This window comes from Medicago sativa, chromosome 7, assembly GCF_051527215.1.
Source record: "Medicago sativa cultivar Bolivia chromosome 7, Bolivia_mono, whole genome shotgun sequence".
Taxonomy (NCBI): domain Eukaryota; kingdom Viridiplantae; phylum Streptophyta; class Magnoliopsida; order Fabales; family Fabaceae; genus Medicago; species Medicago sativa.
In genome coordinates, this window is record NC_140755.1 from 46,139,053 (window position 1) to 46,164,040 (window position 24,988).

Consider the following 24,988-nt stretch of genomic DNA (forward strand, 5'->3'; position numbering starts at 1 on the left):
AGATTTGCTTTTTTGATCATTGAAAAAAAAAATAGTAAAATAATAGTAGCAAAATCTTTTTTTTTTTATCAAAAAAAAAAATAGTTTATTTTCTTGTAGTGAAATAAATATATGATTACGCGGTATAAATAATGTGTTCGTCTTCACGCTAGTTCAAGATAGTTTTTTTAGGAGTAACGCATACTCTAACATATATTCCTCTATGATTTCTCCTACTATCGCAGGTAAGGAGTTGAGCTGGCAAGGGAAAATGAAAATTATCGCAGGTGACACATCTGATTTCATATTTGATTTGTCTCATTAACTATTTGTGGTGTCTATATATATATATATATATATGAAAATGCTACTTCTCAAGAAAAATAGCTTCAAGAATTTTTCAAGACACAGTTGGCAAATTTTAATTTGATGATTTATTTGTCCACTTCCTATTTTTCAACCACACCTCCTTGAATTGTGGCAAATAGTGCATCGTGATTGGCTACTCTTTATTCTTGAAGAATTCTTTATCCAAAGAAGATAACTAGACTCAAATGAATATCTACCATCTCTTGCTCATTCATCATATCGTCATATCCATCAATTCTAGGACCCATTTTTTTAGTTCTTCTTTTTGTTTAATTTTTTTACTTTATCTTTTTCATATCATTAACAAATGTTAATTTTTAAAACAAAATTACAAAAATTATCAAAACAACATATCATTTAAACATAATGAATAGCTAATTAGTTCTATCAAAACAACTTGTACTAATCTAAATTTCAAAGGAGACTTTTTATACTTGACTAATTGCATGTTTTGGTTCCGGGTCCAAAATTGATTTCTTACATGATTTGCTTAATTAGTTGAACATTCAAGCTTCTCCCTAAAAGTGCTGCTGCGTCCGAATCACCATTAGAGACCAAACACACCTTAAATGGATGTGAGAATCATTTTTTACCATGTAAGAATTATGAACTAAACTGCTTCCATAATAACTTTTTTTCTTTTCTTCATCATTCTAAACAAAATGTTCCAAAATATCACATTCATCTCTTTCTTTTTTTCTTCTTATTATTAATAATCACTTATTTTCCAACAGAATCCCACTCTCAACCACAACAAAATGAATCAGTTAACAATTATTCAACTTGTCAAAATACAAACTACACCTACAACTGTGGAAATCTCTCCAACATTTACTATCCATTCTGGGGACAAAATCGTCCTTCGTACTGCGGCGCCGGCAACCATTTTCACCTTAACTGCCACAAAAACATTACTACCATTGTAATATCCTCACAAAATTTCACAGTACTGGATATTTATTTACTCACAAAGTTACACCATGATACTCAAAAGAACTGACCTATCCCAAAATCTTTGTTCTCCTCAATTTGATGATACTTATTTGTCTCCAACTTTGTTTCAATATCCACAAAATGTTAACAACATCACCTTACACTATAATTGTTTGTAGTTCCACTGTCTCTCAATATATACTTGAAAATTCTCTATGTGGATCACACAACCCTTCTTTTTGTTATATTGGTAACGATGATGAGTTGTTAAGGAATTGCATGAGACATGTTGAAGTGCCAGTAGGAGATGATTTTCCTATGAATGATGATTTACTTGACACAACCTTCAATGATTTTCCTCAATGTTTGCTCAATGTTTGCTATGAATGATAAATACAACAATGATATTAATTTGTCCATTATTTATTTCCTCAATGTTTGCTATGTACTTTAGGTTTTTACTTGCTAATGTAAGAAAAGATAACTGTTCTTCTTTTACTGCATATAGATAGATAGATTGATTGATCTTTACGATATATATATATATATGAGCAATGCTATATCTCTAGAAAAATAACATATTGAACCAACTTTACTAAGAGATACCTAGATATTTTTATGGAGTTTTAATTCTGATACAATTGTTTTGAATGTCCAACCACTAGTGTTTTGGTTTTGAATGTTTAAACTATGTACTTTATCTATGTTGTTACTATCGAAAGAAAAAAAATATATGGGATTTAGATAATTTTAGTTATATATTTATGTATTTATCAATACATTTATTTAAATTGTCAACGAAAATCGCCCCGTTCAATTTTTTTTATTTATTTAAAAAAACTAAACATTTGTGACTGTTGTGAGGGGTCGCAAATGTAGATTAAACCACCTACTTTGCGACAGTTCTGAGGGGTCGCAGATATAGTATTGCGACTGTTAGGAACTATCGCAATAGCTTTTGTGACGATTGGTACGACCATTCCTTGAACTTTCGCAAAAGACAGTTGCAACCCCAATTTCAACGCTTGTTGAGAAACAGTCGCAAATTGACATCTACAACCTTTCTAACAGTCGCAATCCATCATTTTAAAAATTGTAAAATGCACTTTTTCTTGTTGTCGATGAAGATGTTGAATGAGGGGGAGGGATAAAAACCAATAATGTTTGATTTACATTAAAAAAATGATTTAGACAATTTTGTTTTCTCAAAGCGAACCGTGAATTCCATACTCGAGAAAGGGACCAGCGGTCCATAATTGGGGTGACTATGATGGGTGTTAAAACAAATGTTTGAAAAGTCCCCTCCCTTGATTGTGAGACCTTCTCTAAACAAGTTAATATAAAAGTACATTTTAACCTTTATTTTCACTTAACATTTTCTCTAGGCATATAGACGAAATGTTACCGACTATTAGCGAGTGACAATATAATGAAAGAGTTGGGGTTCAAAATTCGGTTATGGTGTCTGACCAAATAATTTCAACATTTTTACGACTTAAGTTAAGATAGGTGACTTGTTGACATTTTTCCCTTACATTTAAACCTCAAATAACAAACAAATGCAAATCAAGTGCACATTTATCTCACAAGTGCAAACAAATTTTTTAGACGGCAAAGTTGTCATATTCAAATGCGTGCCTCTCATCAAAGAAAAAAAAAACTTTGATTATAAGAAAAGATAAATGACATTGTCACATAAAAAACATGAAGAGTAGTCCACATGATCCTAAGAATTATATTTCCCATGTAATCTCCTTAATTTAATTGGTTAGGGATTCTCTCGATGTACGAAGAATTTACCAAAATGAACTTCAAAGTGCTAAAGGAGAGAAATAGTACAGCATGGTTTTACTTGGGTCATAAACTTTCACTTGTACATGTTAGCAATAAACTTATAACCATCTAATCAAAACCTTGATTTTCTTTAATTTTAGATATAATTAGATGCTAGATATTGGTTCTCTAATTCATTTTATTGGGGGCCTTGTGATAAGTACCAAGAAGTGTTAATTTAATGTTGTATTTTAGGCACTTTTGTTGCTTGCTTTGCAAGTTATTGAGGGAAAAGCCAAGAGATAAGTGTTAATTGCCCTATTACGCTTTATATATCTTACTCTACCCAATTGTGCAGGATTTGACTTCAAGACACTAAGAAGAGAAGAAAACCAAGAAAAAGTACAAAGAGGCAGAAAGCACCCCATTGCTCGCGAACCGAGCAATCCAGCTCGCAGTGGCGAGCACAGCAACTCGTAGTGACGAGTAGCAAGGTGAGAAGGAAACAGAGGACACCCCTTTGCTCGCGAGGCGAACTCAGCAACTCGTAGTGGCGAGCATCAGAGCAAAGAAAGAAACAGAAAGCACCCTATTGCTCGCGAGGCGAGCAAAGCTACTCGCAGTGGCGAGTAAGGGCAGTCTAACCCCCCCCCAGAGGTGACGTGGCAAAAACTTAATGGTGAAGAAACTTCAACTCGCCATGGCGAGTGAAGGAGCTCGCGAGGCGAGTTGATGCAGATCAGATTTTTCTATAAATAGGCCACTTACCATTCATTGAAGAAATCTTATGATCTCTTAGTTTTCTTTTAGTCTTCACTTGTAATATCTTTTAGAGAGATAAATAGGGTTAGATCTCAGAGTGAGAGTGATTAGAAGTTGGATTCTTCTTCCTTTGTTGAGACATCACAAGTTGTAATGAATCTTTCTTCTTCAATCCATTCTTGCAAGGCTTCCATGACAATGAGTAGCTAAATCTCCTTTGTTGGGATTAGACGTACTTGATCTAAGTTAACATGTAATCTTTTTGATCTATAAATATATGGTTCTAGCATTTTATTTGATATTGATGTTATTCTTGCACTTTAATCTTCATGTTTGATTTATTAGTGATTGAAAAATGCTTTTGAATCTAGATCTAGAATAATCATCTATCAAAACATAGATTCTAGACATGGAATGGATGTTTTGATAATCACCTTTTGTATCCAAACTTAATGCTTACTTATCATTCAATAGATTGAGAAATCATCGGTTGAATGATAAGAACGACTCTTGAATCATTCAATAGTTTGAGACATCGACGATTGAACGATACAAGAGATCTCATGATATTGTTTGGACACAAATGATGTTGTTGAGGGATATGTGATAATATCAAAGGAAAGCTAGAATCCGTATATGATCATTAGGTTATATGTGACACTTAATTAAGGAACTCTAATCCTAACAAGTTTAAACGCCTTATTAATCTCCATTTTATTATTTGCAAATTAGTTCATTTAGTTTAAACAAACAAACAAGTACTCTTATAACTTAAAATGATATTTGGTGTTGAACGGTCTTTGATATTGCACTAGTCCCTGAGGAGACGATTTATAAATACTTATCTTGTTTGATGCAAAAATATTACATCAAAATGGCGCCGTTGCCGGGGACTGGTGTTTAGATATCATAGACAGTACGACTATTATATCGTTTTAAGCAATTTTGCACATAATTACTTTGTATAGATATTTATATCATTCATTCATTATCCTTGGTGTTGCTAATATTGTGGTTAGATTCTTGAAATTTGTTTATGCGAGGTACAGTTCCACCAGAGAAACTAAAGTTTGATCCTGAGATTGAGAAGACGGCTCGCAGGAACAACAGTTTAAAGAAAAAGAAAGAACGAGAACTAGCCAAACAAAAGCAACAAGAAGGAACCTCAGCTTTCATTCCTTCATTAACCACATTATTTGAAGAAGAAGAAGAAGACATGGCTAATAACAATCAAAATGTTGATCAAAACAATCAAAGTGTGATGCCTTGTTGGACAAGTCCAAGACGCTTGGCTCATCTGGGAAAGGACAAGGAGAAACAAGTGGAGTTGAAGTCTGGAACTATACAACTTGTCTCAAATCATCCTTTTGCAGGGCTAGATCATGAAGATCCTTATCAACATATGTCGGTGTTTTATGCCCTAGCCAACAGTCTTGGTCAATCTGAAGTTGATGATGAAGCTGGGTTCGTTAGGTTGTTTCAACATTCACTCATCGGCAAAGCTCGGGTGTGGTATCTTGATCAACCATCGTCTATTTTGAATAATTGGAATGCACTGGAGAAAAAGTTCCAAGAGAGATTCTTTCCGGATTATAAACACATGGATACTAAAACCGCAATTGCAATGTTCGCTCAAGGTTCAGATGAGTCCTTATGTGAAGCATGGGAGTGATACAAGTCATTACTCAGAAAGTGTCCAAAGCATGGATTTGACGGCCAAACTCAAATCCATATGTTCCGTGGAGGATTACTACCAGAGCCAAAGCTTATCTTGGATGCAGCTGCACATTGTTCTTTGATGGCATTAAGTCCTAAAGACGCCGTGGATATCATCAACAAGATGTCACTCAATGACCGAGCAGCCAAACACAATCAAAGTGGTGAACACAGGAAGTCCGAAATTCTTGAGTTAGTGTCAAGTGATGCAAATCTAGCACAAACCAAAATCTTAACTCAACAACTTGAAGAAATGAAAGCTCAAATGAAGGAGATGCCTAAGCTCATTAAAGAACAAATTCAAAAAGAACAAAGGCATCAACAAGTTCATTTTTGTGAGATGTGTTCCGGTGATCATCCAACAGGTCATTGTCCACCGCAACTTGAAGAAGAAGTCAATTATGTGGGCAGTCAACAAAGGCCAGGACAATTTCAAGGACAATATCCGGGCAATTCAAACCAACAATGGTATCCGAACAACAACAACTTCCAAAGAGGAAAAAACTTTGGACAACCATGGAGGTCTACTGCCGGACCTTCAAATCAACAGCCATACAACAACAACTTCCAACAATATCCACCACAATAAGACTGCACACAAAAGATTGAAGACACCCTCAATCAATTCATGCAGCTTACAATGGCCAACCAACAAAACAACACCGCGTCCATCAAGAATCTCGAGACACAAATGGGACAACAAGCTCAACACTTGAGTCAAATCTCCCAAATTTTGGCCAATCAACAATGAGGTGTCTTCACAGCTAATACTCAAAACAATCCCAACAAAGGCAACAATGGAAAGAACGAGTAATGCAAAGCCATTTCAACAAGAAGTGGCATGGTAATCGGGCAAGGGATTGGAGATAACTTGGAGGTGGAGAGGCAAGTTGTTGAAGATGAAGAGGAGGTGGATAAAGAAGAAAGTGAGAAGGAAGAGGTGGATGTACATAATGATGAAGATGTAGATAATAGAAGCTTAGTTGAAAATGAAAAAGAACAAAAAAATGAGAAAGATGAAAAAATTCAAAAAAATAAAGAAGTGGTTGAAAAGGATGTGGGGAAGAACAATAAGAAGGAAGTCAGGAAGGATGTGCCGGCTCACAAGCTTCCATATCCTAAAGCTCAATCAAAGAAGGACTTGGAGAAGCATTTCAAGAGATTCCTAGATATTTTCAAGAAGTTAGAGATCAACATTCCTTTTGCAGAAGCTCTTGATCAAATGCCAACATATGCCAAGTTCATGAAAGAGATCTTGTCTAAGAAGCGTCGATACAATGATGAAGAAACAATTCAACTTGACGCAAATTGTAGTGCAATCATCCAAAGACGGTTACCAAGGAAGGAAAGAGATCTCGGAAGAGTTACACTGCCTGTAGCAATTGGTACCGTCAATGTCGGTAAAGCTTTAATTGATCTTGGTTCAAGTATCAATCTTATACCTTATTCGGTTGTTAAGCGTGTTGGTGGCTTAGACCTTAAGTTAACCAAGATGACTCTACAATTAGCCGGCAAATCCATAGCCCGACCAATGGGAATAGCTGAAGATGTTTTGGTTAAAGTGGACAAATTTGTGTTTCCCGTAGACTTCGTGGTGATGGATATTGAGGAAGACGATGATGTGCCCTTAATTCTTGGACGAGCATTCATGTTAGCCGCAAGAATGATGATTGATTATGATGATGGGTTAATGAAAGTGCGGCTTGACAATGAAGAGATCAACTTCAATCTCCATGATGTAATGAAACATTCCAAAGACAATGGAGCGTGTTTCAAGGTTGATGCAATGCATAAACCTACAACCCTTGAAAGAGTGCTCACCGATGCACTCAATGTTCTTGGTGTGGAAGAGGAAAAGGAGATTGAAGAATGTTTGAAAGAGTTAGAGACTTTGAAGGAGATTCCCCTAAAGAAAGCCAAGATGGAGGAATTGAAGGACAAAGACAAAGTTGATGAACCAAAGATTGAAATGAAAGTCTTGCCGTCACATCTTAAATATGTGTTCCTTGAAGAAGACAGCACAAAACCAGTGATCATTAGTAGCTCTTTGTCAAAGAATGAAGAAAAGAAATTGATTGAAGTTCTTAAGAGAAACAAAGAAGCAATAGGTTGGAAGTTGTCTGACCTCAAAGGCATTAGCCCTTCCTATTGTATGCATAAGATCAATATGGAGGAGAACTTCAAACCGGTGGCTCCACCTCAACGCCGGTGTTCTTAAGAGAAACAAAGAAGCAATAGGTTGGAAGTTGTCTGACCTCAAAGGCATTAGCCCTTCCTATTGTATGCATAAGATCAATATGGAGGAGAACTTCAAACCGGTGGCTCCACCTCAACGCCGGTTAAATCCTACAATGAAGGAAGTAGTCCGCAAGGAAGTGGTTAAGTTGCTTGAGGCCGGCATGATCTATCCAATCTCGGATAGCTCTTGGGTAAGCTCGGTACAAGTAGTGCCAAAGAAAGGTGGTATGACGGTGGTAAAGAATGAAAAGAATGAGCTCATACCAACAAGAACCGTCACCGGGTGGCGGATGTTTATTGATTATCGGAGACTTAACCAAGCCACAAGGAAGGACCATTTTCCATTGCCCTTCATGGATCAAATGCTTGAACGTTTGGCCGGGCAAGCATATTATTGTTTCCTTGATGGTTACTCGGGCTACAACTGAATCACAGTCAACCCGGAGGATCATGAGAAAACATCATTTACTTGTCCCTTTGGAATCTTTGCATATAGAAGAATGTCGTTCGGTTTATGCAATGCACCTGCCACATTTCAAAGGTGTATGCAAGCAATATTCTCTGACTTGATTGAGAAAATCATGGAGGTATTCATGGATGATTTCTCTATTTTTTGGATCATCCTATGATGTGTGTTTGAACAACTTGGACACCGTGCTGAAGCGGTGTAAAGAAACCAATCTTGTGCTTAATTGGGAGAAATGCCATTTCATGGTGACTGAAGGCATAGTACTTGGTCACAAGATAAGTCTATTGTTTTTTATAATGATTGTATAATTGCATTTGAAACTTTGAAAGAGCGATTGACCTCCGCACCAATAATCACAACTCCTAATTGGGACTTAAACTTTGAATTAATATGTGATGCTAGTGATTATGTTGTTGGTGCTGTGTTAGGTCAACGCAAGAACAAAATTTTTCATGCTATACATTATGCAAGTAAAGTTTAGAATGAAGCACAAATAAACTATGCTACCATTGAAAAAGAATTATATGCAATAGTGTATGCATTGGAAAAGTTTCGTTCATACCTTGTAGGTTCCAAGATTGTTGTTTATACTGACCATGCAGCCATTAAGTACCTCCTTACCAAGTCGGATTCAAACCCAAGGCTCATCCAGTGGATGTTGTTATTACAAGATTTTGACTTAGAGATAAAGGACAAGAAAGGTACAGAAAATCTTGTGGCTGATCACCTATCAAGGCTAATGAACAAAGAAGTGACAAAGAATGAACCGGAAGTTCGTGAAGAATTTCCCGATGAAAAGTTGTTTGCAATCGATGGAAGACCATGGTTTGCCGATATGGCAAACTGCAAAGCAACTGAATTCATTCCCGAAGACTTTACTTGGAAACAACGCAAGAAATTCCTCCATGAAGCTAATCATTATGTATGGGATGAACCATACTTATTCAAGATTGGAGCGGATAACCTTTTGCGTAGGTGTGTTGATGATGATGATGAGGCAAAGAAGATATTGTGGCAATGCCATAATTCACCCTATGGAGGTCACTTCAATGGGGAAAGAACCGCCGCAAAGGTGCTTCAATCCGGTTTCTATTGGCCAACACTTTTCAAAGATGCCAATACTCATTGCAAACATTGTGATGAATGTCAAAGAACTGGATCAATGTCAAAGAGAAATGAGATGCCTCTACAAAGCATTCTTGAGGTAGAAGTGTTTGATTGTTGGGAAATAGACTTTGTTGGTCCCTTTCCTTCATCATATTCCAACGAATTCATCTTGGTAGCTGTTGATTATGTTTCAAAATGGGTAGAAGTCGTCGCATCACCTAAAGCCGATAGCAAGACGGTAGTGAATTTTCTTAAGAAGAATATATTCACCCGGTTTGGTACACCAAGAGTTCTAATCAGTGATGGAGGATCACACTTCTGCAACACATCACTTGCCAAAGCCTTAGATCATTATGGAGTTAAGCATAAGGTGGCATCACCTTATCACCCTCATAAAAATGGCCAAGTTGAAGTTTCCAACTGGGAGGTGAAAAGAATTCTAGAGAAGACAGTCTCTACATCTCGAAAGGATTGGTCTGCGAAGCTTGATGATGCTTTGTGGGCATATAGGACAGCATACAAGTCTCCTATAGGCCTCACTCCATTTCAAATGGTCTATGGCAAGTCGTGTCATTTACCGGTTGAGCTCGAACACAAAGCATTTTGGGCACTCAAGTTTTTAAATTTTGATCAAGAGAAAGCCGGTGAAAAGAGAAAGGTTCAAATGCATGAGCTTGAAGAAATGAGAAATCAAGCTTATGAATCTTCAAAGCTTTACAAAGAAAGGGTCAAGAAATACCTTGAGAAGAAGATCATCCAGAGACAATTCAAGCCTGGACAAATGGTGTTGTTATTCAATTCAAGGCTAAGGCTTTTTCCAGGTAAATTGAAATCTAAATGGTCTGGACCTTTCATGGTTAAAGAAGTTAAACCATATGGTGTAGTGGATCTAGAGGATCCAGTTACAAAGGCTAGCTGGACATTCAATGGGCAGAGGCTGAAGCCCTATTTTGGTGGTGAAATTGATGCTTACGTCGACGATTTCACTTGACAATCCATGATTTCAATGCAACAGGCGTCGAGCTAATGACGATAAACAAGCGCTTGTTGGGAGGCACCCCAATTTTGTAAGTATATTTCCTGTTTTATTGCATATTAGGTACTAGAGTCGTGTGCATATCAAACCCAATCCAAAACAGAAGTCACAAAGAAAGCAGAATTCTGAACTGTCACAACTCGCGAGGCGAGTAAAACAGCTCGGCACTGCGAGCAACTTGGTCATTGACCATGTTGACTGCCAAAATACTCGCTACTGCGAGTAAAGTTGCTCGTGAGGCGAGTAACTGCATTTTTGACAGTTACGCATCCCAAAGCCACTAAATCACGTTAACTCCCCCATTATTCTCCTTAACCACCCATAACCTATTCCTTATCAGTTTCGTTTTTCTTTCTCTCTCTTCAAAACTTCTCCATTTTCTTCTCTCAACACCATCACTAACCCTAAAACACAAATCTAAAAATCCAACACCAAAATTTCAAAGTCAAGTCAAAAGCACAGCATAATCATTTCTGCACTTGCATCACTTGATTAAGGTTTGTACTTGTTATCTCTACTTTTTGAATATTAATGAATTGGAAGCATGCAAAACCCAAGGATAGTGGATAGAATAATCTTCATCTTTGTTCTGAAGAGATACCCACATGATTGAGATCAAATAGAATCATACACAGATGCTTGTTCCTTTTCATTCACATCCGCAATTTTGTTAACCCTTTTTGTAAAAAAAAAATTCAAATAAAAATGGGTTTTGTGGAACAAATTCAAATTTCAAAGCAAAAGCATGATTCAGTTCATCTCTAGATCATTATCAGGGTCGAAATTGTTTTGTTTAGGGTTAGAAACCATGAAAAATAAAGAATTTTTGAAAATGGGTTGATTTTGCAAATTCTGGGCAGAATCATCACTTTGCTCGCAGCGGCGAGCACATCACTCGCCACTGCGAGTAGACAACTGATTCCCAGAACTGTGCAATAACTCGCCACTGCGAGTAACTCTGCTCGCGAGGCGAGTAACTTCAGAACCTGCAAATTAATTTGGCCAAATGCTCTCTGATTGAATTGAATTGTTTCCATAATGTTGTTTAGTGATTGTATTGTCTTTTGTATGGTATTTCCTGGTTGTTTTGCAGGTATGGCTCCTAAAAAACCTACCCACACTGGAAAGAGAAAAAAAGGTGACACCTCTGCTCCACCCCAACCATCCTGAAACCAAAACTTTGACCAGACCAGATTTAAAACCCGTTACCAGCAGGATAGGTACGTCGAGTTACTCGACCAAGCTATGTGGAGTGAGAGAGTGTTTAAAATTAGCCCTGAGGGACCCTACAAATGAATCACCAAACTTTTCAGAGATCAAGGGTGGGACATCCTCTGCAACCCAATCACTAACCTTAATGCGAACTGGTGCGTGAATTTACGCCAAGTGCCCTTCCCGACAAACCTCACGGCTGAGTTATTCCCATTTGAAACCTTTGTGAGTGGTTGAACAATCCGCTTTGACCGTGATGCTATCATGATTACTTGGGCAACCCTTTTCAACTCCCCCCACCTCCGGATGAGTTCGATGATTTCCACCTTAAGCGAAGAAGTGGTTACTTCCCTCTTAGACGATGTCCATGAGGGAAATTAAGAGGTTTGTAAGAAGAAGAAGAAGAAGAAGAGAAGAAGATGAGAAGAAGAAGAAGAAGAAGAAGAAGAAGAAGAAGAAGAGAAGAAGAAGATGAAGAAGAAGAAGAAGTAGAGAAAAGAAGAAGAAGAAGAAGAAGAAGAAGAAGAAGAAGAAGAAGAAGAAGAAGAAGAAGAAGTAGAAGAAGAAGTAGAGGAAGAAGAAGAAGAAGAAGAATGAAGAAGAAGAAGAAGAAGAGAAGAAGAAGAAGAAGAAGAAGAAGAAGAAGAAGAAGAAGAAGAAGAAGAAGAAGAAGAAGAAGAAGAAGAAGAGAGAAGAAGAAGAAGAAGAAGAAGAAGAAGAAGAAGAAGAGAAGAAGAAGAAGAAGAAGAAGAAGAAGAGAAGAAGAAGAAGAAGAAGAAGAAGAAGAAGAAGAAGAAGAAGAAGAAGAAGAAGAAGAAGAAGAAGAAGAAGAAGAAGAAGAAGAAGAAGAAGAAGAAGAAGAAGAAGAAGAAGAAGAAGAAGAAGAAGAAGAAGAAGAAGAAGAAGAAGAAGAAGAAGAAGAAGAAGAAGAAGAAGAAGAAGAAGAAGAAGAAGAAGAAGAAGAAGAAGAAGAAGAAGAAGAAGAAGAAGAAGAAGAAGAAGAAGAAGAAGAAGAAGAAGAAGAAGAAGAAGAAGAAGAAGAAGAAGAAGAAGAAGAAGAAGAAGAAGCTCACAATTTTATTGAGGTCCATAAGGTGGACTTTGGAGGGTGAAGGTGTTGTATCATGTTTCGGAGCATGTGATTGTTTTCTTCATTTATTCAATTGCTCCTTTAGACATTGTTCCTTTCAACACCTTGACTTTGTCTCTCTGTGCTTATTCTTTGAACTTTGGTTTGCATTCATGCCCGCCGTTCATCATTATAGCTTCAACCGGCTTCTTGTTCATGGTGCAAGTTTGCACCTACCTCCTCTTCATTACCACCATCATCACCATCATCTTGTACCTGTGGGTTAGTACCAACATAAAGCAAATTTTCCACCACCTCCGGATTAGTTATGTCCGGGTCAGGTAGAATAATCAAACAATTAGCTCTAATAATTCTCCATTCATATTGGTAATTGTGAGTAGGGTCATGGGTTCTAAGGAAGGACAAAGTAGTGAGAGTATATAAGTCTAGTAATAGTTCCCATCTATCCTCTTGATCCCTTGATTCATACTCACCCCAAACTTCCTAGCAATAAAAGTGGTGATTCCACCTACCATTATATCACCCTTATGATCCAGTTTCTTTTTAGCAATTGAAACAAGATAATCAAACAAATAATAACAAATGTAAGCAGTGTGGTTATAAAGCATAGCCCACAATATGAACAACTCATCAGTCCTCATCATTCCCTACCTCTTTTCTTCTCTATACGGTGCAAGCCATAACCCTTTCAAGGTACCTAAGCACAGGGTTGTGTTATTCAACAGCCTAATCACATGTTCCTCTATTCCTAGTCTATACATATCATTAACATCAAGGTACCTTCAAGGAGAGATAGTTCTAGAGATTAGAGATTTATACCTATTTCTTTGCTCGGGATCCTTGAATTTGATCCCATGATTGCGGGCTGTTCATTGCTTCTTGCACTACTTTCGTAGTCTTCAATTTCCTCTTGGATGCCATGGTCCTAGTTGACATGAATTTGGTTTTGGGTTAAGGTTAGGTTTTTGTGTGGGAAATGTTGGTTTAGTGATTTGGTTGAGGTTTAATGAAGGTTTTTGAGTTTAATGATGAAGATTGGTGAAGAAATTGGGTTAGGGTTTAATGGTGTATGAATTTGGTGTTTGGTTGGATGAAAGTTGGTTTTGATTGGTGGTTAAGTTTGGAATGATGAATTGGGATGATTTGGTTAAGAATTTGTTGGATTTGGTGGAGTTATGGAGGTTTGGTGGTTGGGGGTTAATGGAGTTTTTAGAGAGAAGTGAGTGAATGAGGAAGGGGAAGAAAATTTTTGAGGGTATATGGTGCAGAAGCTTGGCACGAGCAGTGCCAACATTCTGCCATTTTTTTGGTTTTGGGTGGTTTTGGGTTGGCACGGCCGTGCCAACCTTAGCACGAGCCGTGCCAACATTCTGGCATCCTAGGCTCAATTTTTTTTCATTTTCTTGAATCATGCTCGGACAATTACCTACAAAACAACTTAAAACAACGAAAAACAAACAAACTAAAAGCAGTTAAATGAGTGGGTTGCCTCCCACGAAGCGCTTGTTTAGAGTCATTAGCTTGACGGTAAGAAAGTGGTTTGTCTATCCTATACCCAATCTTTCAGAAAGGGACAACGACATCAAACTGACATTCTCTCCCAAATCACACATGGCTTTTGCTATAGTTTCAGATCCTATGACACAAGGTATGGAAAAGCTCTCTGGATCCTTAAGTTTAGGTGGCAATTTGGTTGGAAGTATTTCAATAAAATTTCTAAACTGCTCATCTAACTTGGATTTGGCAAACTCTTGTGATAAAGGAATTTTAGGCTCATGAGATGGTGAAACAAATGACTTATCATTCTCTCCTATGGCTTTCTCACCTTGAGGCTTATCACTCCCTATTTCTCCTTCATTGTTCTTAACTTTCACAACTGGGTCCTCTAATTGTTTACCATCCCTAAGAATAGCATCACTTATATGGTCTCTGGGGTTGGTTTCAATATGGCTTAGAAGGACTTTGGAGGTATGAGAGGAAGCAGCTGCTTGTTGGGCTACTTGAGAGATTTGAGTCTCTAGCAATTTTTGGTGAGTAGAAATGGAGTCTTCTTTTGAAGTAAGTTTGGCAAAAAGAGTCACTCAAAAATTCAGTTTGATTTTGAAGCTTTTGGAGCTGCTCGGATTAATTTATAATAAAATTTTCTAAAAAAAATTTCAATCTGGATTTTTGAGGGACTCTTTGGCTGTTTGCATAAATGGGTGGTGTTGTTTGTTGTCCAAAAAGATTTTGAGGGGTTTGAAAAGAATTTTGGTTGTTTCTAAACCCTTGATTATATTGAGCATAGTTTACTTGCTCAGGACCTCTAACAACTCTACCTAGTTCGCAATCAATGCCAATATGGCCAAATATTCCACAAAATTCACAAGGTGGTGAAACAGGAGTAGGTGCGACAATACTTACATTTAATTTATCAAATTTTTGAAAAAGTATGTCCACCTTAGCAGATAGATGATCAAGGGGAGAAATTTCATACATACCTGCCTCTTGTTTAGAGGGAGAAGAAGTAGTGATGGCTCTCTCGCTTGTCCATTGATATTGGTTTTGTGTCATGTCCTCAATCAAAGCATATGCTCATGTGTATGTTTTATTCATCAAAGCTCCAACTGTAGCTGTATCAACATAAACTTTTATGGTATACAAAAGACCATTATAAAAAGTGTGAATAATAAGCCAATTCTCTAAACCATGATGGGGACAAAGTCTAAGCATTTCTTTGAAATGCTCCCACGCATCGTAAAGAGATTCTCCATATTTTTGAGTGAATTGTGTGATTTGATTCCTTAATTGGACGGTTTTAAAATAGGGAAAGAATCGGGCAAGAAAAGCTTGCCTCATTTGTTCCCATGAAGTGATAGAACCAAGTTTCAATAAATGAAACCAAGTACTAGCTCTTCCCCCTAAGGAGAAAGGAAAGTAGTGCAGCCTTTCGACCTCTTGGTTTGCATTTACGGTTCCACTGAGTCTTAAAAATATTGAAATATGAAAATTCGGATCCTCAGTGGGTGATCCGAAAAATTGATTTTGCTGCACTAAGTGAACAAGTGCAGGTTCTATTTCAAAATTGTCCTCAACCGTTGGGTACACAATAGCATCGTATAACTCATTTGAAAATGGGATTGCATACTCTTTGAGAGAGCGTTCCTGAGCCATATCGTCATTATCTTCCCAAGAAGTTAAAGGAAAAATAAGAAATAGAAAAAGAAAGAAATAAAATAAAATAAAATAAAATAAAGAAAAAGATTTATTTTTTTATTTTTTCTTTAGGAAGGAAATATAAAAAGAAAAAAAATAAAATAAAAAAACAATAAAATAAAATAAAATATCGAAAAAGATTTTTTTTTTTTTAGGTCTAATCGTTAAAAAAAAATTAACCAAATTGCAATAACTCCCCGGCAACGGCGCCAAAAACTTGATAGGCCAAACATCAAGTGCACGGTCTATCGAAGTAATAGTAGTAAAAGAGAGTATCGTTCCGACAGGGAGTTATGAATTCAATTAACTTTAGATAACAATTAGATGAAGGTTTCGAGAATAAAGTTTGGATTTTTAATTATAAGAAAATAACAATAATAAAGTAAAAGTGTCTTGGGATTATTGGTTCATCCTAATGACAAATCCTTCACTAGCCAAAACCTTAACTTCTAGTCTCATGCTTTGCACCTTAATTTCTAAAGACCGATTTCCCTTTAGCCCCTCACCTTTCCGGTAAAAGTCCGGTGAGAGTTTACCCCTAGTAACCAAGCCTATTTCGCTGACTTGATTACTAGAAGAAGCTTATAAGGATTGAAACTACACATGTCTCAATAATTGCAAAGACTATTTCGCTGCCTTTGCAATTATTGTCTAGATTCACTTGTTCCAATATCAAAGCTCCGCTTTCGCTTTATGAATTGATATTTGGGATGATGGATTAACAATTATCAAACCCTCCACTTTCGCTTCTACGGTTTGATAATGGTTAATCCATGTTGAAACGGTGAATCTAAATTAGAAATTACGGCTACATGAAATTAGGGTTAAAGCTTGGTTCGATTAGGATTATTTCATTAGACTTATCCAACAATCCCAAGACAAGAGAAGTCTACTCACTAACGTTCATCGTAGACATGGGGGAGAAGAGAGAAGGCATAAAATAATAAAGAAATAAAAGATGAACTTTATTTAGAAAACAATTGTCACTATTGATTCCAAGAATAAAGATGAATATTTGTGGTGGAGAGCTACTCTATTTATAGCTTTACAATCGACTTAAAATCTAAGCTATTACAAGGGCTTTTCGGTAAAACTAAAACAGAGTAACTTGGCCTCGAAGCAAAAGCAGCAAAAGCAATCCTGGGAGGTGGCACGACCATGCCAACCTTAGCACGGGCCGTGCCAAGCTTCTGACTTGGGGGAGACTTATTTTTGTCTACGAATCTTCGTATTTTCGCTCCAAATCAGCTCCAGACTCCTTTCTTGTGCTCCAAGGCTCCTTCCACCATATATTCTTTCCTAAAATATAAAATATGCAATTGTAGTAAAAAGACTCAAAAAGGAAATAATATTTAAATAAAATAAAACTAAATCTAAATAAAAATAAACTAAATAATGCATAAAAATAGACTAAATATTGACTCATCACCAAGGTACAAGTTTCCAGTTTTTCTAGGCTTTTACTCGAATATGAAACGAGTACTCTATGTAAATCTCATTCCATTTAGTTCTCCGCAATAATATGTTTGTTTGTGAACCACTTAGTTCTAGCCGAAAAGTGAGGAAACATCAAATGTGTTGTACTATATGCAAGGAGACCGGCATTCATTGTTTAACTCGGTCATTTTATGTTAAATCTAATAATTGTTTTGAATTGTGTGAAGGCATGGTAATGATCAAGGCACATTTTTGTTAATGAGTGAAACACACTTGACCACAAATAGCCTACCTTGTGAGAAGAGCGAGTATTTGTTAACCCACTTGAGCCAAATGAATCGGATTCCTCAATTATAAACTGTCAATTCATAAGCACAATGCTTGATGAATTTGCCCTTAAGTTTTTCAAAATCCAGTTCATTTTTGACGCACTTAAGGACTCTGAAATGTTTTTAATTGTTGAACCCTAAACCTTCATTGTTTATTTGTCCCTTTTGCCATAGAGTAGGGGAACATTCAGATAGGGTATTTTTTTATTCAAGTTGGGGAAAAAAGGTATATGTAAATCATCTGTCAAGTAAATGGGTGTAATTTCATTTTTGATCAAGGCAACATTGTTTTTAAATACAACAAAAGAAAGAAATGTGTACATGATGAAAAAGAAAAAGAAAAGAAGAAAAAGAAAAAGAAATAAAAATCCAAAAATAGAATAAGTTGTCAATATCAAAGTGTTTCATGTTTAAACACCAAGGGTTTGTTTAGAATTAAGGGGAATCTTGTAAATTTATCTTTTGGATGTGAATAGAAGGAATGTTCCCTTATGCTTGGCCATTTGAATTCAATTGACCCACAAATGTCCTTTCTTTTGTAGCCAAGCCAAGTTACAACCTTTAAAGGCCTTTTGATCCATGTTTTTGTGCCTTTTGAAATGATATTTGGATGGACAAATAACTTGATTGGAATGTTAACTTGATTGCCGGATGCGTGTTCATAACCCTCACTCATATGATTTTAATTATTTATCTACTTACAAAGAAGTGTGTTAGGTGTGGTTCGTGAATAAATGTATTATTGACTAGAACTATTTGACATGAACTTTGTACATAGGACTCACATCATATTAGTAGTAGAATTCGAGATTGGTTGGAAACTTAGACTTGCCTGTGCATTCACTTTGAATCAGTCATCTGAAAAAGTTTTCAAAAGCCTTTTGTACTTGTGGCTTGTCCTATTAAATTGTTTGATTTTCAATCTTTTGTTTGAGGACAAACAAAGAGTTAAGTTGGGGAGAGTTTGATAAGTGCCAAGAAGTGTTAATTTAATGTTGTATTTTAGGCACTTTTGTTGCTTGCTTTGCAAGTTATTGAGGAAAAAGCTAAGAGATAAGTGTTAATTGCCCTATTACGCTTTATATATCTTACTTTACCCAATTGTGTAGGATTTGACTTCAAGACACTAAGAAAAGAAGAAAACCAAGAAAAAGTACAAGGCAGAAAGCACCCCATTGCTCGCGAGGCGAGCAATCCAGCTCGCAATGGCGAGCACAGCAACTCGTAGCGGCGATCAGCAAGGCGAGAAGGAAACAGAGGACACCCCTTTGCTCACGAGACGAGCTCAGCAACTCGCAGTGGCGAGCATCAGAACAAAGAAAGAAACATAAAGCACCCTATTGCTCGCGAGGCGAGCAAAGCTACTCGCAGTGGCGAGTAAGGGCGGTCTAACCCCTAGACGTGATGTGGCAAAAACTTAATGGTGAAGAAACTTCAACTCGCCATGGCGAGTGAAGGAGCTCGCGAGGCGAGTTGATGCAGATCAGATTTTTCTATAAATAGGCCACTTACCATTCGTTGAAGACATCTTATGATCTCTTAGTTTTCTCTTAGTCTTCACTTGTAATATCTTTTAGAGAGAGAAATAGGGTTAGATCTCATAGAGTGAGAGTGATTAGAAGTTGGATTCTTCTTCCTTTGTTGAGACATCACAAGTTGTAATGAATCTTTCTTCTTCAATCCATTCTTGCAAGGCTTCCATGACAATGAGTAGCTAAATCTCCTTTGTTGGGGTTAGAGGTACTTGATCTAAGTTAACATGTAATCTTTTTGATCTATAAATATATGGTTCTAGCATTTTATTTGATATTGATGTTATTCTTGCACTTTAATCTTCATGTTTGAATTATTAGTGATTGAAAAATGCTTTTGAATCTAGATCTAGAATAAACATCTATCAAAACATAGATTCTAGACATGGAATGGATGTTTTAATAATCACCTTTTGTATCCAAACTTAATGCTTACTTATCATTCAATAGATTGAGAAATCATCGATTGAATGATAAGAACGACTCTTGGATCATTCAATAGTTTAAGACATCGACGATTGAACGATACAAGAGATCTCACGATATTGTTTGGACACGAATGATGTTGTTGAGGGATACGTGATAATATCAAAGGAAATCTAGAATCCGTATATGATCATTAGGTTATATGCGACACTTGATTAAGGAACTCTAATCCTAACAAGTTTAAACGCCTTATTAATCTCCATTTTATTATTTGCAAATTAGTTCATTTAGTTTAAACAAACAAACAAGTACGCTTATAACTTAAAATGATATTTTGTGTTGAACGGTCTTTGATATCGCACTAGTCCCTGAGGAGACGATTTATAAATACTTATCTTGTTTGATGCAAAAATATTACGTCAACTTGCTATATAGACAAGTTTTTGAGGGAAGCATACATAAGATGGCATGACTTGGAGGAAGTTGATGGGATTTTAAATGATAACATTGCTTTCCAGAAGTTATTTTCAATTAATCATCAAGGATTTTTTGTTGTCGGTATGCCAAATTATTTATACATAAATATAAATAAGACAAAATACTCACGTGGGTTGACTATTTTTGTTAGAACATCTTTGTATAAAAAAATAAGTTTTTTCAAATAAAAAAAATCATATTTAAAAGTTTTTGTCTATTTGTTGAAACTAAAAAGAAAAAAAACTAAAAACTGAATCAAAAATATATGAAATTCTGGCAGACTACCTTTCATGTGTTTTACACGATGTTATGAACAGAATGTCGAGTAAGATGTTTTAACATCTAGCTAGCAGAAAACAGACAGATCAAGGCAAATATAACAGATGTAGAATTTTAGCACGTTAGTTATAAGCTGTTTTTATGTGATGTTTTAATTCCAGATGCGCAGAAGGCAGATGTTCTGTTTAATGTTTCAACATCGTGCAAGCAGAAAGCATAAACAAACAGCAAAATAAAGGACAGGAAAGTAAAAAGGCACAGAGAGTTTGTTCACCCAGTTCAGCACAACAAGCTTACATCTGGGGGCTACCAAGCCAGGAAGGAAATCCAGTAGTGTAGTCCTTATTCAATAGCTTTTAGCAAACTCCTCGTTTACACTATATGACCTAGGACCTACCCGTATAGACTTCAACCTAGGAACTCCTAGATCTGAGATCCCATCTCACTATCCTAATGGTCAGTCACTGCCCCAGTGACCTATCAGACCTCAAACACAACAAAAGTAGAAGTTACCTTCCAACACAATCAACTAAACCTTGTTTCACAACTTTGGTTTAGTGCACAAGCTACCTAGCTCCTTGCTTCACAACTTCGGAGCAGTGAACACAGTAACCTGTCATAGACTTGCATCACAAACGATACAAGAGAAGAACACACAGGGAAGACGACTCAAAACCCTAAAAATCTATTCTTTTACAAATCGATGGTTTTGATACATTACAACTCAACTAAAGGTCCATCTCGATGCATCAAGGTGATACAAAGAGAGGCTCACAAATAAAGCATGAGTTGAAACCCTAAAGACTCAATCCAATATTCTTGAATTGGTAAATAAAACTAAGGTACAAGTCTTCCTTATATAGCCTCTCAACGCATGGGCATTTTCGTCATAGGCTAAACATATATTTGTATCAAATATTCTCTTCAGAAATATGTTGAAACAAATATTCTTCAGAAAATATATTTTCTAAAATCTCTTTTGAAAATATATTTTACAAGTATGGTAACTCCTAAAAAGTAGGAAAATTTTTAGGAACTTCCATACACACCATCAAGGAATCCTAAAATATTGTTTATATTTTAGAAACAAATCTTCCAGTTTATTCTTGGCAATAACGCGCTGCTTGGTGAACAAGAAATAGGGCGTGGTTTCCTTACTGAGATAAAGATTGCGTAAACCAAGCCACTTGAACAGGGCACACTGAACCATGTCAAGATGTTGGAACATCGTATCCAACATACATGAGTATTTGTTTTAGCAACAATGAAGCCAATACCCAAATACCCAACAATCTCGCCCTTTGGATTTATTTCTTGTTAAAACAAATCTTAGACCATTCAGACAAGGTAGAGAGATACCACACATACATTTCTTCATCCGCAACCATGAAGAAAAGTATCACAACTGCAAATGGACATGTTGAATCATCATCCAGCACATTATCCAGCATCTTGCAGAGATGCCTATCCACATGTTAGAACATTGGTTCCAACTTACAGAACGAGGATATTTGTTTTAGCAATAATGCAGCCAACACAAATACCCATCAATATAAATTGTTTCGAATGGTATTGAATATAAAAACTCCAACAAATCTTTCATCATTTTCTTCCATAAAATGGAAATTAGAAAAAAAAATTTAAGCAAAAGACAGGATGCAGAGGGGTAACCTGCCGCAACACCCTAATCTTATCTTTTAATATTAGAAATAAAATGAGTACAAAAGAAGAGGGGGTACTAAAGCCAAAACCATCAACAAAAAAGAGGGAAACAAGAAAATAAAATCAAAAGGAACAAAATAAAAGCATAAGGAACAACAACAGACCAACGAGCTAGCGTGGGGTACCGTTCGAAGCACCTACCTTGAATCCTTTGTTAGCCTCGGTTTGTTGCTTCTTTAACCTGCTCTTTGACTTTCTCGGAACCACCAATTGAAATGTTTGATTTGTGTTTCCACCCAAATCAACACTCTTATCATTTTGAGCCATGTTAGACCAGGATTCAGTTAAAAATTCCATAACTTGTTGGGCATCATTAGGAACTAGCCCTAAAACTTGCATGTCATGAATTACATTTGAGCTAAAGTTCGACAAATTAGGGTTTGTCACCACCATAGATCTACCAAAGTCCTCCTGACTTGAAGGAAAATCTTGAATATAATCTGCATCAGTGACTGTATCACCCCAAGGGCCAACAATAAGCATATCCGAAAATTTGTTGTGATGTCGGTCATCATTCTGTGTCTCAGCCAGAACAGAATCATCAACCTGCAAAGTTTGCTCACTAACCACTCCAACAGAGATATTAGGAATCTCTTCCTCATGGTTTAATCCCACAAACCTAACATTTGTAACTTCCCTAGATCTTATTATATCATCAATAAGCGGGTCTATTTCTACAACAGTTTTATTGTAATCTATCACTTTTTTTAGCGTAGCCTGCAGGTGGTATGATCACGCTGTCAACCTTCTCAACATTTGAGGCAGTAGGCTTAATAATAGGCTGCACTTTGGGACTTTGATACTTGCAATTCTTAACAGAATGTCCAACAATCTGACATGAGTTACAGAATGGGGGAAGTTTTTCAAACTCAACATCCACATAGAAATCAAAATCCTTCCTTTCAACTAGGATTATTTCACGCATCTCTAATGTTAGATCAACCACTATTAGAACTCTAGTATAATGACCGAAATTTCTCTTGTTAGTTACCTCATCAAGTGCCAAAGGAGTTCCTAGGGCCCCTGCTATTTCAAACAATGTTTTTTTGCGCCAATATTCTCGAGAAAGACCATGAAGGAGAATCAATGTTTGAGCAATTGTTTGTTGCACCTTGTGAGGATTGAAGTTGATAGTCCAAGCAAATGTACGAAGGTCACCCGGTGAGAGATTCCAAGCACCAATAGATCGAACAACACTTAGATCATCTAAGGATGAAAAAACAAATTCAAAGTAACCTTTACCTAATGAAACCATGGACCACGGACCTTTAGTTTTCCAAAACTTTGAGATTCTTTCTTTCAAGTCCAAAATATGCACCGGGGAAGAACCCTTTGGAAGAGTGGACCTCCCGTAAAGGACATTTTGACAGTCTAAAATTGCTGCCAAAACTTCATCTTCAGAAATTCTTATTGAGAGTTGCTCACCTTTCAAACAAGGCTAAGGCAATTGTGAATTAGGAATGCTGCATGAATTGGTTAGAGCTTGAGCAAACGATTTTGTAACCCTCGACTGTAGAGTGTTGGAAGCCATCAGAACTCACACAATCAAGACAAGCACAAATCGCAGCACAAAACATAAAAACAAATCCGAATCAATCTTAACCCAACAACTAGTAACAATGACAGAAACCAATCGAACATAGAACCAATCGAAATGATCAAAATTGGCAAACAAAAATACACCCCAACAGAGAACCAGTCAAACCCAGCAAAACCTCAACCACACAAAAACAGAACTGGAAACAAACCTAGCAGTCAAGAATCAACCGAAAACTCACTGTGAGGAAATGGCAGATCTTGACCACAGTGTTTAAATCGTACCAGATCGAAGTTATGAGCAACCAAAGATTAAATCGGGTTATTGTTCATCTGTGTTTTTGAAATCTCCAGAGAGAATTGGTTGATTCATCAGGTTACTGTTCATCTCTAGTTTGAAACCTCAAAATCGCGTGAGAGAAAGGAAACAAATAAAGGAGAACAGCGGCCGTATTCGGTGGTAACGGAAGCCATAGTTCAGTCATTCTCCACTTTTGTTCTGACAGAAATTAAAAAATTAATTGTAACATGAATTCACTTGCGTCTTAAATACCAATTAAACTACAACATTTTCTTTCGCTTTGTTTTTACAATGTCCTTCTTATTGATGTTTGTTGGCATCATTGCAACATGGTAGTTTTCTTAAGATGCATTCGTTGCTCTTCACTTATAGATCATATTATTTATTATTTATTTGAGTGCTTGCATTCTAGAGAGCTTTTGTAACGCCCGTCTTAATTAGTTAATTATTTTAATGAGTTTAAGCATATATTTATATACTTTATATGTGATTTAAATGATTTATGAGGTTTACGTGATTTATATGATTTTCATGAAATTTAAGTGAATTATAAGATTATAAGATTTATGAGGAGTTATGTGATTTTTAGAGATTTTATGAAGTATTGCGACGTATTTTATAATATAAGATTTAGAAATAAAATAAATATTTAGAGGAGGGGCTGTTTCATAAATTAGAAAAGTTTAGTGGAAGAAAGAAGAAATAGAGAGAATAGAAGAGGTGTTATAAATCGAGGAGTTAGGTTGAGAGAAAGACAGAACGTACGATCAGTTTTCGGTGAAAAGGAGAGAAAAGTCAAGAGAAGAAGAGGAGACCTGGAGAGCTGCGATTTCATCTGTTATAAGGTAAGGGTGAGACTAACTTTCAATATTATTAAGTCTATGATTCTGAGAAATGGATTTAGCATGATTTAAGATGAGTTTTGTGAGAATTAAGAATTAGGGTTTGAGACCGATTTTGATGATTAAACCATGAAAAATTGTTAGATTGATGTAAAACTTGAGTACAGACCTTAGATATTGCATAGGGTGATAATTAGCTAATGTTTTGATGTTAGAACCAAGAGATTA

General features: G+C 36.4%; 1 non-coding gene and 1 pseudogene across 1 annotated transcript; both read left to right on the plus strand.

Annotated features, from left to right (window-relative positions):
- Positions 1-4,852: 4,852 nt before the first annotated feature.
- LOC146906204 (uncharacterized) lies at positions 4,853-6,283 on the plus strand (annotated as a pseudogene).
- A 9,084-nt stretch (positions 6,284-15,367) lies between these two features.
- On the plus strand, positions 15,368-15,474 carry LOC146906205 (small nucleolar RNA R71). The gene has a single exon (XR_015020881.1). It is a non-coding gene; the product is annotated as a small nucleolar RNA R71 (small nucleolar RNA).
- Positions 15,475-24,988: the final 9,514 nt, after the last annotated feature.